This window comes from Bos javanicus, chromosome 14 (genome assembly GCF_032452875.1).
Source record: "Bos javanicus breed banteng chromosome 14, ARS-OSU_banteng_1.0, whole genome shotgun sequence".
Lineage (NCBI taxonomy): Eukaryota > Metazoa > Chordata > Mammalia > Artiodactyla > Bovidae > Bos > Bos javanicus.
The window spans coordinates 68,451,291-68,465,813 of NC_083881.1; positions in this window are offsets into that span (position 1 = coordinate 68,451,291).

Sequence of the window (14,523 nt, forward strand, 5' to 3'; positions counted from 1 at the left end):
TGGTCTCTGAACATGCCATTCCATCTGCTTAGAGTGCCTAATCTCATCTCCCCATCTCTAAACTCTTATTTTTCCTTTTCTCTGCGTCTTCTGGGAAGTCTCCTCTGGCCCTGCCCTGGCTTTAGCTGAATTAGGTTTCCCATGTGTTCTTAAAGCTCCTATGTTTATCCGCATGTCACTTTCTAGAGGATATTTTAATTGATTTTCTTGATCTTATTGAAGGAGGATTTTTCCTTGTAGACCTTATTTCTACAATATTTCTAAAATATCTAGAGGATATTTTAATTGTAGACTTTGATCTTATTGAAGGCATGAGCCATCTTTTGTATTTACATCCAGTTCTTGGACAGAACACAGTGAATGTAGCAGCGAGTCACTGAAGTCGACCTCAGAGCTGTTGTCTGTATCTTTCTAATTTTTTTCCTTAGGAATACATGGATGAAATATTTTCTTTAGTAAAAGAGGGCAGAAGGCAACAGGAGTGGCAGAAAACGGGCAATAAAGCAAATGTATTTGGACCCCAAAGGCCCCTGGATTCTGTTAAAGAACAGTATACACTCTCGGACTAAGGATGTGATGCGGCTTGTTTCAAAGACTTGGAAAGCGTGGAGCTGACCTCAGTGGTGCGAGCCCCTCAGGGGAAAACATGAGATGTGAACTGAAGCTAAAATGCGGAGGGGTTAGAAGTGAGCAATAGAAGCTATCGAGGTAGTTTCTGAATCACTTTTCTCCTTTCTCAATGTCTTTGTGACTCAGGCTCACACTCACCCTCATTCTTAACTACAGAAGTTAAGGTCAGACCCTCATCTGAATCGTGGCTTTCCCACATTATCCCAGCCACAGTGAGAAACCAGGCTTTGGAGGAACCTGGGGGCGATTCCAACACATTACAAGAGAGTCAAAAGGGAACATGAATGTCATTACTTACCGAGCAAATGGGAGGCAGAAACTTTGGAAACACATGCTCATTAAAGAAAAAGTGAAAAATGGAGAAACATAGCAAGAGAGGAAAAAAAACTAACCCGAAGTCTACCTGCCCCTCCCCAAAGACAATTATCAAAGAGTTTCATAGGTTTTATTAACTTCTTTTTCTCCATGCACATTTTACCCCCTTTGCTTTACTTTAAAATTAATTAAGCAATACTGTATATGCAACTTTCAAAACTTTTAAACTTAAGTCATAAAAGAAGAATCTTCTTATTTTATGGATACTGTAAATAAAACCTTTGGGTTGATTTTACTGTCTCAACATTTCTATTTTTTAAAAGTACTAAATGGACATATATCCACAGCAAACAAGTAGAGACCAAACAAAAGTAAAGAAAAATTCAAGTTGTCATCAAATAAAATTCACAATAAACTTAATAAAGAGTGTGTGAACATTGTATAAGGATCTCCTTTTCTAGAATAAAACAAGCATTTCTAGAGTTAACTTGGGTAAGCCATAGGCTTGTGAAGCGGGAAGAAAAAACAAATTGTGGTTCCTGGCTTGTTTCTCCCCAAGAGAAGGGAGGAATTAACTGCTGTTCTTTTCTGTCTATGATCAGGCCAAATAGCCCCCAAGGATCCAAATTACTATTGATTTCCAATCTCTCAGGGTGAGCGAGATGGTCAGAGAGGGCCTGGGCCAGCCGGCGGTCATGGTCTCTTTTGCTGGGGGGGTTCCAGGAGGTAGAGTCTCCTCAAACCTTCTGGAGCAGAGACCTGGTTCTCTCTTCTCTTCAGCCAGGAGCCAACTGCTCCCTTCAGCTGGGATGGTAGAGGCTTCCAAGTACTTCTCACCAGAGAATAGGCTATGGGTTGCAATGGAAGGAACTTCTACTCACTTGAAGGGATTTCCTCATAGCTAACTGAGATGCCACGAAAGAAAGCTTCATTCAGGTAAACGCCTATGAAAGGATTAACAGGTGCATGGTTCAGTTCAGTTCAGTCACTCAGTCGTGTCTGACTCTTTGTGACCCCATGAACTGCAGCACACCAGGCCTCCCTGTCCATCACTAACTCCTGGAGTTTACTCAAACTCATGTCCATTGAATCGGTGATGCCATCCAACCATCTCATCCTCTGTCGTCCCCTTCTCCTCCTGCCCTCAATCTTTCCCAGCATCAGGGTCTTTTCCAATAAGTCAACTCTTCACATGAGGTGGCCAAAGTATTGGAGTTTCAGCTTCAGCATCAGTCCTTCCAAGAAACATTCAGGACTGATTTCCTTTAGGATGGACTGGTTGGATCTCCTTGCAGTCCAAGGGGCTCTCAAGAGTCTTCTCCAACACCAAGGTTCAAAAGCATCAGTTCTTTGGTGCTCAGCTTTCTTTATAGCCCTACTTTCACATCCATAGATGACTACTGGAAAAACCATAGCCTCGACTAAATGGACCTTTTTTGGCAAAGTAATGTCTCTGCTTTTTAATATGCTGTCTAGGTTGGTCATAGCTTTTCTTCCAAGGAGCAAGTATCTTTTAATTTCATGGCTACAGTCACCATCTGCAGTGATTTTGGAGACCCCCCAAATACAGTAGCTGTTCTTTAGCAGAGAAGTCATTCTATACATTCTATACACACACATAAGAAATGTAAGACTATCAATAATAGAGAGTGTAGTTAAACAATAGGCAAAGTTTTGAAAGTACGATTTTGAAGAAAGTGGAAACTTCTGGTTAATACACAACTTCATCCAAAATTACTTTTACTGTTGACTCTAGCTATTGAGTAACAAAACTGTTAAAATATTTTTTTGGTGTTGCTTTTTGTTTTCTTTTCTTTCTAAATATAAGTTTCATTTCATATTGTATTTGGTTCTAGCTGATTTGTCTGAGAAAGAATGAGAAAAAAAGATTATAAATAGCTAATTTCAGCATTTATCAAAATAAAGGTGTCAAGTGACTAGGCATCCTGATAGGATACATAGATGGAGAAATCCTACTATTTTGTATTAGAGGATTCTAATATATAAAAATAACTTCATCAAGAAAAGATAAGAATGGAATAAAAGTTCAAGAACAGTTTTTCTCAGCATAATATTTAAAAAATGCAATGGTATAGAGATCTACAGTTACATAAAATAATACAAGAAATTAAATTACAGATGCTTGTGTGACTTCTAAGAATTCCAGGTATCATTATCAGGAATTCTCCTACTGCATACTCAGTTGCTTCAGTCATGTCTGACTCTTTGTAACCCTATGGACTATAGCCTTCCAGGCTCCTCTGTCTATGGGATTCTCCAGGCAAGAATACTGAAATGGATTGCCATGCCCTCCTCCAGGGGATCTTTCTGACCCAGGGATTGAACCCGCACCTCTTATGTCTCCTGCGTTGGCAGGCGGATTCTTTACCATTAACGCCACCTGAACAAAGATAAGAAGGATTTGTAAAGGGGCGTGGAAATAAGAAGGAAAGAATTATGATGTAATTTTTGGACAAAAAGATTCTTGGACGAAAACTGATCATATTTGCAACTCCAAATTCCTGTTATCTCTCCAGTCCTCTTAAGAGTTCTAAATGGTACTTTATTCAGCTAACAATTATTGAGTCCTTAATATGTGTCCACCCGATTTAACTGCCTTCTGAACATCCACCACTCCCTGACCCCAACTGTATGTCCAAAGACATCTTTCACTTCAGAGAGGGGGAAAGAGGCATGCATGGAGACACACAGGAATTAAAGCTTTGACCACTCAACATCCTCCATGCAGAAATGATGCAAGGACATTTACGACTGTGATATGTACCTTACTGCTATCATTTATAGTGATAAAATCCTCATCCATTGCCTGGAACCTCCGGCCAAGTCCCCTCACAAACAGCCTTCAGTGGCAGGTAGTATTAATACTTTGAAGAGTAAAAAGGTATTGCAGTACTGAGTAGGGCAACATGAAATGAAGAAAACTAGTATACCAGAATATGAAAAGCAAATCAACAAATCAGTAGAATCTTGGGGATAAAGGCAATTAATAGAAATTCAAGTGCTGAGTCGCACCTTGTACCTCAATTGTCCGTGGGGAGAAATAAAGGTTTTCCTTACTACGGTGGAAATGGTGTTTGAACCAATTTTAACTAGACCTTAAAAGACACTGTGAGCAGATTTATATGTAATAACCAAAAACGAAACAACCTAAATGGATTCATCAGTGCATGAATGGATAACCAGACTGAAGTACCTCCATACAACGGAGTAATACTCAACAATAAAAAAGAAATGAACCATTAATAGATTCAACAACTTGGATGGACACAAAGGGCATTATACTGAGTGAAAAAGCTAATATCAGAGGATTACGCACTGCAATTTCATTTATATAAACTTTCAAAGTAATAAAATGCTGATGATGGAGACCAGATCAGTGGCTGCCAGGGGTTAGGGGCTAGGGTAAGGGGGGTGGTGTGATTTTTAAGTGGGAGTTTCTTTGTGGTGATGGTTACATGAATCCATATGTCATAAAATTTCTTATATATATATAATATATATATATCACCAGTTTTTATATGTACTTTAAGTACATATAAAAACTGGCGATGTCCTAATAACATCTGTACTTAAGTTAACAGCATTATTTCCACATTAATTTTCTGGTTTTGAAAATAAGATATTCATTTGAGATAGCTGAATGAAGCATACACACAGATGCTCCTATTTTTGCAACTTCTTTTTAATCTTAAACTATTTCCACATAAAAATGTATATATGGCCAATTCTTATCATTTGGAGTAGTTGTCTTCTTTAAGTTTTCTGTGAACACCGAATTAGTGATACTGATCTATTGTGCCTAGGGAAAATACAAGGTTAGGTGCCTGCAGGCCTCTGGTCATAACATTTCAACAAGTGATCAGTACAGAAGTTTGTGTTATATGCATTTCTACTTAAAGATGTTTTATTTAATATCTATTGTTGAGTCATTGACATTAAGTTCCCAGCCAACAGGACTATAACTCACTACTGAACAAAGCGTATCTAAAAACGTATTTTCTCCCTAAGGCATGTCACAGTTTTCTTGCATTTAGGAACACTAGACAGGACTCCAACATTACACTTGAGGTCATTTTAAACAGTGAAATCACCAACAAAAAACACAGAAATTTGAAAAACTAGTTAAACAGATGGCAAAGGACCCTTGTTTACAGTATGACAATATGAGAATTGAAACAAAAAAGCAAAGCATTACCTTTTCTGATCTCAGTTGGGGAAGTATGTGTACAGCAACATGAATTTTTTTTTTTTTTTTGCTGCTCTGCCCATGTCCACAAATGACTACAAAAGAACCATGAGTGTTGACTTTGAGATTACAAATAAATTTTAGTGATCAGCTGAATTAGCAAACATGGACTCTGAGAGTAATAAGGATTGATTGATTGTATATGTCTTCATATGGCTCTATACTTGTAAATACACACACGGATATATACATATAGACACACATACATACATATTTGTTCTTGTTCAGTTGCTCAGTCGTGTCCAACTATTTGTGACCCCAAAGACTGCAGCACACCAGGCTTCCCTGTCCATCACCAACTCCCAGAGTTTACTCCAACTTATGTGCATTCATTCCATGATGCCATCCTACCATCTCATGCTCTGTCGTCCCCTTCTCCTCCTGCCTTCAATCTTTCCCAATATCAGGGTCTTTCCTAATGAGTCAGTTCTTCACATCAGGTGGCCAAAGTATTGGAGTTTCAGCTTCAGCATTAGTCCTTCCAAGAAACATTCAGGATTGATTTCCTTTAGGATTGACTGGTTTGATCTCCTTGCTGTCCAAGGGACTCTCAAGACTCTCCTCCAACACCACAGTTCAAAAGCATCAATTCTTTGGCGCTCAGCCTTCTTTATGGTCCAAGTCTCACATCCATACAACTCTTCATCACACTGGGAAAACCATAGCTTTGACTAGATGGAATTTCGTTGGCAAAGTAATGTCTTTGCTTTTTAATATGCTGTCTAGGTTGGTCACAACTTTCTTCCAAGGAGCAAGTGTCTTTTAATTTCATGACTGCAGTCACCATCTGCAGTGATTTTGGAGCCCAAGAAAATAAAGTCTCTCACTGTTTCCATTGTTTCCCCATCTATTTGCCATGAAGTGGAGGGACAGGATGCCATGATCTTTGTTTTTTGAATGTTGAGTTTTAAGCCAGCTTTTTCAACTCTCCTCTTTTACCTTCATCAGGAGGCTCTTTAGTTCCTCTTTGCTTTCTGCCGTAAGGGTGGTGTCATCTGCATATTTGAGGTTATTGATATTTCTCCCAGCAATATTGATTCCAGCTTGTGCTCCATCCAGTGCATCCAGGGAAATGCATCATCCATTTCGAACGATGTACTATGCATGTAAGTTAAATAAACAGAGTGGCAACATACAACCTTGATGTACTCCTTTGCCAATTTTGAAAGTCTGTTGTTGCATGTCTGGTTCTAACTGTTGCTTCTTGACCTGCATGCAGGTTTCTCAGGAAGCTGGTAAGGTGGTCTGGTATTCCCATCTCTTCAAGAATTTTCCAGTTTGTTGTGATCCACACAGTCAAAGGCTTTAGCATAGTCAATGAAGCAGATGTTTTTCCAGAATTCTCTTGATTTTTCTATGATCCAACAGATGTTGCAATTTGATCTCTTGTTCTTCTGCCTTTTCTAAATCCAGCTTGAACATCTGGAAGTTCTTGGTTCATGTACTGTTGAAGCCTGGCTTGGAGAATTTTGAGCATTGCTTTACTAGCACATGAGATGAGGGCAATTGTGCGGCAGTTTGAACATTCTTTGGCATTGCCTTTCTTTGGGGCTGGAATGAAAAATGACCTTTTCCAGTCCTGTGACCATTGCTGAGTTTTCCAAATTTGCTGGCATATTGAGTGCAGCACTTTCACAGCATCTTTTTTTTTTTTTTTTTTTTTTAGGATTTGAAATAGCTCAATTGGAATTTCATCACCTCCACTAGCTTTGTTCTTAGTGATGCTTCCTAAGGCCCACTTGCCTTTGCACTCCAGGATATCTGGCTCTTATGTGAGTGATCACACCACTGTGGTTGTCTGGGTCATGAAGATCTTTTTTGTATAGTTCTTCTGTGTATTCTTGCCACCTTTTTAAAATCTCTTCTGCTTCTGTTAGGTCCATACCGTTTCTGCCCTTTATTGTGCCCATCTTTGCAGGAAATTTTCCCTTGGTATCTCTAATTCTCTTGAAGAGATCTCTAGTCTTTCCCATTCTATTATTTTCCTGTATTTCTTTGCATTGTTCATGTAGGAAGGCTTTTTTATCTTTCCTTGCTGTTCTTTGGAACTCTGAATTCAGATGGGTATAACTTTCGTTTTTTCCTTTGCCTTTTGCTTCTCTTCTTTTCTCAGCTATTTGTAAGGCCTCCAAAGGCAATCATTTACCTTTTTGCATTTGTTTTTTTGGGGGATGGTTTTGATCACTATCTCCTGTATAATGTCATGAACCTCCATCCAATGTTCTTCAGGTATTCTATCAGATCTAATCCCTTGAATCTATGTGTACATACATATACACATACATATATATATATACATACATGCCTATTATATATATATATATATATGGTAATATTTTCTTTGTGGCTTAGAGATTTGCAGCCTTTTCTGAATAATGGGATTCTTTTGGCTTCAAGCTAACTGCTATGTGTACACTGCCTCTGTCAGAATTATTCAAAGGCTATGTTAGTTTTCTATCAGCTGCTCCTTTCAGTCCCCCTTTCCCCAGCTCGTAGTTTAAACGTTGGAATTTAGGTTACCAATGGCCCTCAACTTTGGCTTCCTATTCCATGACTCACCCTAGCTCTTTCAAAAACAGCCAAGAATGCCTTTCCCATTGAGGTTTAGACTGATAAAGGTCAGTGAGGGTCCCCTTCTAGTGACCAATTTCCTTTTTCACTTAGACAAGGGAAACTTAAGTTCAAGTAGGATAGAACTTTAGGCACTGATCCCCTGGATGCAGAATATGCACCACACAGTCAGGATGGAGATCACAGGAAAGCATTCTAGGTATTCTTTAAGTCATACATCTCAGCTAGTTGCTTGTTTGAAAAATCCATGCTAATAATACTAAATTTGGGGACTCTGTTAATAAGGCAAAGAATATACATGGTTTTCTGAAAAGTACTAGCTGCTCGCTTCATTGGAACTGTGTGACTCTCACTGTTAGAAAGGTGGGCTTTTATAAGTCCCAAGAGGAATCCCATGTCTTGCCATTATTAGGAATTACCAGAGTTCTTTCCTGCCCACACTGGGAATGGTTTTTAGTGGTGGTGAGCCTGAAGCTCTTTTTGACAATCTGGAATGGCCTGTCTCATAGTTGGTATCTATAACCATTATATTCTCCTTTATGAGTAAATTGCTTTTCTTCACTTTGGTTTCTCTCTAATCCCTTGTAGGCATATGCTAGATCTGGAACCCTTACACAGAGTCTCTGGTTAGTGTATTTCTGAGAAGTTAGATAAGGCCAAGCTTTAGTTAAGCTCCACATAGCCGAGTGACACAGAACTGCTTTTGGCTAAAGGCCCTTTAATTTTCCAAGTGCTCAAATGGAATCACTTAAAATATAAAATGTATGAACATCTTTCCTCTGAACTAAATGGTCCTCTTTTTCTTGGCTTAATTTCCTCTAGACATAAAAATTAAGACTCTTTCACCAATACCAGAGATCAGTAATGCTGTACATGTTGCCAGACTCACAGATTAGATTAGCCTTTTGGTTTCCAGTAGTGTTTTCATGGAATTATCTCCATTCAGGTCAAATTCTATTTTAAGCACTCCAGCTGATTCAATAGCCCACAATTTGTACTTTTGGTCTCAAAGTAAATACTTGATTTAAGTCAAGCCGCGCAAACTACTCGTGTATTTGAGCCCTGACCCATGTAATTTTAATATCCATTAACCTTCACTATGGGATGAAATTGGAAGGATCAGATGCTTTGTAGGTTCATACAGACCCCGGGGAAAACATTCAAGTCATTTCCCTTCCAAAGCAAACAGTGTGAGTCTATTGGTCTGAGTAGGAATTGCCAATTATGCCTGGTTCCTCCCTGCATCACTTCCTTCCACTTTGTGTTGTAAGGTCATAAGTGCAGAGAAATGAAGCAAAAGGTTAGGAATGGGTCTATGTTCAAATATAAGCCTGTAGTCAAGATGTTTTCAGCAATACAGGAACCCAGGTTGTCAAGCTGTCAAGCATTGCGTGCACGCTCAGTCACTTCAGTCTGACTCTTTGCTATCCCAAGGGCTGTAGCCATGGGGTTATCTTGGCAAGAATACTGGAGTAGGTTGCCATTTCATGGGGCTTTATCTGATGTGGATCCCATCAGAACCTCCCACAGTCTTTTCTCCTGGGATGTGGAGCAGAGAGGGTAGGACAGAGAGGGAGTCTAGGTAGGAACTGGGTAATCACCAGGGATAAAAGTTCAGACCTCAGACCTCTAGTTAGGAATCTAGAAGTTGATTTGTAAGCAGGTATAAGAGGAGTGTTCACGCAAGCACAGGGCATCTTGGCCATGTTGCCGCTCTTGTCTGAGACGAAGCCCCTGAGCATGTCTGCTCTGATCTAAGGATGACGTAAATAGAGTGGCCAGTCATTCTGGAGTCAATGCTTGAAAACGACCATTCATGAGAAAATCATCAATATCATAGCTCCTTTTTATTGAACAATAATGACTCGCTCCAGGGCTGACTAATGCTACAGAACTTGCCTGGTGGCTCAGACAGTAAAGAATCCGCCTGCAATGCAGAAGACCTGGGTTGGATCCCTGGGTTGGGAAGTTCCCCTGGAGATGGAAATGGCAATGCTTTCCAGTTTTCTTGCCTGGAGAATCCCCAAGGACAGCGGAGCTGGCGGGCCACAGTCCATGGGGTCACAAAGAGTCAGACACAACTGAGCGACTAAGCACAATGACTCACTATGCATTACTTTAGGCAATTTGCATACATACACCTGGTCTCTTGCAATCTTCCCATCTCTTCCATTGCACAAATGAAGAAAAGCTCAGAGAACTTCAGGAATTTATACTTGCTCAAGAAGGTTGTGCCTGGTAAGATTAAAATTTGAAACCATGTGAATCTGACTTGGAAGCCCATCGAGACATCAGAGCCTAACGTTTTATGAGCCCCTCAGTGTGTGTGTCAGTGACTATATGTTTCTAGTTTCTTTTCTCTTCCCACTGAGGGAAAAAAAAAATATAAAAACCCCTTTTGATGTGGCAGTGCTGAATATGTCTGTTCTTAACACACTTAATAACAATGTTGATTATGTCCTTTTTTATAGCACATGTATGCTTTTAACACTTTGGGCATTCAGTTTTTTGAGAAAAACTTTATGACACTAGTGAGTTGGAAATTGACCACTATTGCAGAGGTGGAAGGGAGCCCATTTCCCTGATTACTTTAATCTTAGGTCGTGTTTTATATATTTTGTCATATGGAACTAATAGAACTATCCATCTCAAAAAGACATCTCCTAATAGAATCTGGAATTTTGAGTCTTTGGGCCTTCTATTACTGTCTTATGAAACTTTTAAGGCAAGATGTTTGTTTCATTCATCTCTTAGTTCCCTGTAGTTCTTAACGTAGTGATCTGAATATCATCAGTATTTAAAAAAAAAAAGTGTTAATGACCAAATGAATGAGTGACTAGCTATGCAATGTGTAGAGGTTCAGATTATACCCATGTAACCTTTGATTACATGCACTCGTATTTGGCTGGGGACATTGCTAGGCCACCAATCATTGGAGTTGATTTGATGACTATTTTGACTAGTACTAATAATGGCAATTTACATTTATTTAATGCTTGCCATTAAATATCAGGGGCTTCCCTGATAGCTCAGTTGGTAAAGAATCTGCCTGCAATGCAGGAGACCCCAGTTCAATTCCTGGGTTGGGAAGATCCGCTGGAAAAGGGAAAGGCTACCCACTCCAGTATTCTTGGGCTTCCCTCGTGGCTCAGCTGGTAAAAAAATCACCTTGCAATGTGGGAGACCTGGGTTCAATCCCTGGGTTGGGAAGATCCCCCAGAGAAAGGAAAGGCTACCCACTCTGGTATTCTGGCCTAGAGAATCCCATGGACTATATAGTACATGGGGTCGCAAAGAGTTGGAGACACTTCACTTCAATGCTTGCCATGTGCCATGTGCCATATACATGAGGAAATCAACTTGGAGGGGTTCAGTAATTCATACACTGGAGAAGAGGCAGTGTGTCCTGGACTTGAGCCCAGTAACGGGGCTCCAAAGGCCCCCTTCTTTTTTAATGCTACCTTGATCATGAAAGAGAGTCAGAAAAGTGGGGTTTTGTAGATGCAACATGAGGCACTCGCTCAGCCACTCAGTTTCTCAAGAGATTCTTTCAATACAACACAGGAGACAACATATTGTAGAAGTAACCAATAATGGCCAACTGGGCTGTCTCCTACATTTTTAAAGATGAAATTAAGTGGAAGTGAAGATGGACCCCAAACAAAAAAATTTTGTGTTCCACAACTGCCCCTATCTGGTTGGGATAAATCAGGAATCTGGAATGGATGCTGACTCAGTTTATCAGTCTGTAAAATTCAGAGTGTAATCATGGAGTACCAAGCCTGGAACTAGGTGATAACAGAGAATCCAAAAGAAAGAGAAGATACAAATACTTGCTTATGTAGTTTTCAATCTATTTGTATAGAAGAATTTAAAAGTAAACAGAAAAGAATAGGGATATATAGTAATCATTATACAGAGGAGATAAAATTCCTACAGTTTATGCAGAACAAGTATAATGTTCATACTTATGAACATTCAGGTAGGATGGTTTAGTGGGAGTCCTACACATAACCTAGGGAATACGTTTTTATATTGTTCTCCGACTGATTCTGGATGATTTTTTTTTTTTTAACTTTGAAAGGTGCCCAGAGATCATCCTTAGAGAAAAATTTTCTTTTTGCTGTTGTTCAGTCCTTCAATTGTGTCCGACTCTTTGTAATCCCGTGGTGCGGCATGCCAGGATTCCCTGTCCTTCACTATCTCCCAGTGTTTGTGCAAGCTCATGTCCATTGAGTCGGCGATGCCATCCAACCATCTTATCTTCTGCCACCCCCTTATCCTCTTGCCCTCAACCTCCCAACATCAGTGTCTTTTCCAACGAGTCAGCTCTTTGCATCAGGTGGCCAAAGTATTGGAACTTCAGTATCAGTCCTTCCAGTGAGTATTCAGGGTTGATTTCCTTTAGGATTGACTGGTTTGACATCTTTGCTGTCCAAGAGACTCTCAAGAGTCTTCTCCAGCACCATGGTTTGAAAGCATCGATTCTTCAGTGCTCAGTCTTCTTTATGGCCTAATTCTCACATCCATGCATGACTACTGGAAAAACTATAGCTTTAACTTTGTCAGCAAAGTGATGTCTCTGCTTTTTAATACTCTTCCAAGTGATATTGTCATACACTTGATCCTGACTATGAGATATTTCAACATTCACTCACTGGGCACCTACTACATGTGCCAAATACTTTGCATAAATGAAACAAATTGCCCCACCCTTAGAAATTGGAAAATTATTGTGAAACTAATTTTTAAATCTATGGATGGTAGAATTATGTGTAAGATTTATTTTCTCAGTTATATTATGCTATATTTATTAAAGTTTCTACAGGTAATTCGTACTACTTTGATAACCAGAATGCAAAAATTAAAATAAACAAGGTTCCACAAATTCAGATTTATGACACGTGCAAAAAGAAGATAAACGGTAGTAATAGCAATTTTGAGAGCTTCTGTGTAACAGGTACTGTGCTAAGCACTTTATATTAATTTTCTTTAATCCTCACAATGCTCTTATTATGTTAGTGCCCGTCTTATCTCCATTTTACAGATAGTGATGCTGAGGCTAAAAGAAGAGGAAATCCCAGGTTACATAGCTGTATATGGTAAAGCCATAATTGCTCTACCAAGAAGCTTACAACTACACTAATCAGATAATGTAAAAGCAAAGTAAAGGTCAAATAGCCCATGTTTCCTGATCCTGAGACTTCTTCATTGTGTAGTATTATAGCTCTGTGCAGCCAAGAGGCTACAGATGGTATATAGTGTTATTTTTGGAAGATTTTCTGTTTCCTTCTGATAATTGGAGAGACCATGAACCATATTTTATTCAATATTAAAAAAAAATTCCATCTCCAGTTTGTGGCTCTCCTTCCTTGAGGTTATCTGTCTGGGCACCACTTGGAAAATACTGTTGAATGCCTGGCATGGTGAAAATGTCATCACAAAGATCTCTTGCTTTGCTGAAGGAGACTGCAGTATTGATATAATTCTTAGGTGGGCTCAGTTTCTTGGCTTCACTGTAGGACCTCAAATAAATATTAGTGTTTTTCGAAATAATAATTTTTTGTATTATTACATATAAAATGATATAAATAATATTTGTTTTTCAAAATACTATTTCTTAAGCATCTACATGGCTTCCAGCATTGAAAAAAAACCTCAAATGGGGAAATACACTGCGTGCAAAGTGTTTAGGCACCCATGAAGGATTGCACAGTTACTCACAGGATTGCTCTTAGCCTGGGTGGTGTGTTGATGGTCAAGTGTTTTACGATTCTCTGGGGGGAAAGACTCTGTCAGTTCCACTGGGATTTGGTTTCATTTTTAGGGGTTGGGTGACCCCTGTGTTAAACTGCACATTTTCTACTTCTTCAGAAATTTTTGTTAAGAGAAGAAACTCTATCTGGAATCAAGAGAATAACTCACTGATTTGGTGAGGCTATTTACATCTGCAAATCTAGGTTTAATAGTTAATAATCACTGGATTTTCCATTGTTTGTCTATTTTAAAAGGAGTGGGACGAATTGAAAGTAGCATTGACATATATACACTCCCATGTGTAAAATAGAGAGCTAGTGGAAAGCTGCTGGATATAGCACAGGGAGCTCAGCTTGGTGCTCTGTGATGACCTAGCGGGGTGAGATGAGGGAAGTGGGAGGAAGGTACTAGAGGGAGGGGATATATGTATACATATAACTGACTCACTTTGTTGTACAACACAAACTGACACAGCATTGTAAAGCAATTATACTCCAATAAAAAGTAATTATTCATTAAGCACTCTCTTCATGAAACACATGATGCTAGGTGCTTCAGATAATACAAAGATGACTAAGATGTGATCCCTGACCTCCAGGTATTTAAAATCTCTAACAATGTAAATACAGATAACTAGAAAACAAAACAAGAAGAGGTAAGTAACATACAAAAGGCACAGGATCAGGGCACATGGAATACTTCTGCTCAGGTCAACAGCAATAGTCATCAGAGATTTTGAGCATGTGTAATATGCCAGCATACCAGGATAAGAGCTTCCCATGAGTTATTTTATACACTTTACAAATAAACCTGGGCCCCCTCCATGTATCATGCTGTTCTCTGCCTGAGATTCTAACCAGAAGAGAAATAAAAGAAAAGATGGAGTGACAAAGTATGACTTTTATTACTGATAAAGGGTATGTTGGTTGAGGTAGCTTGGGACTGTAGCCAAATAGTATTTCTGATTTCCTATCCAGATCTTG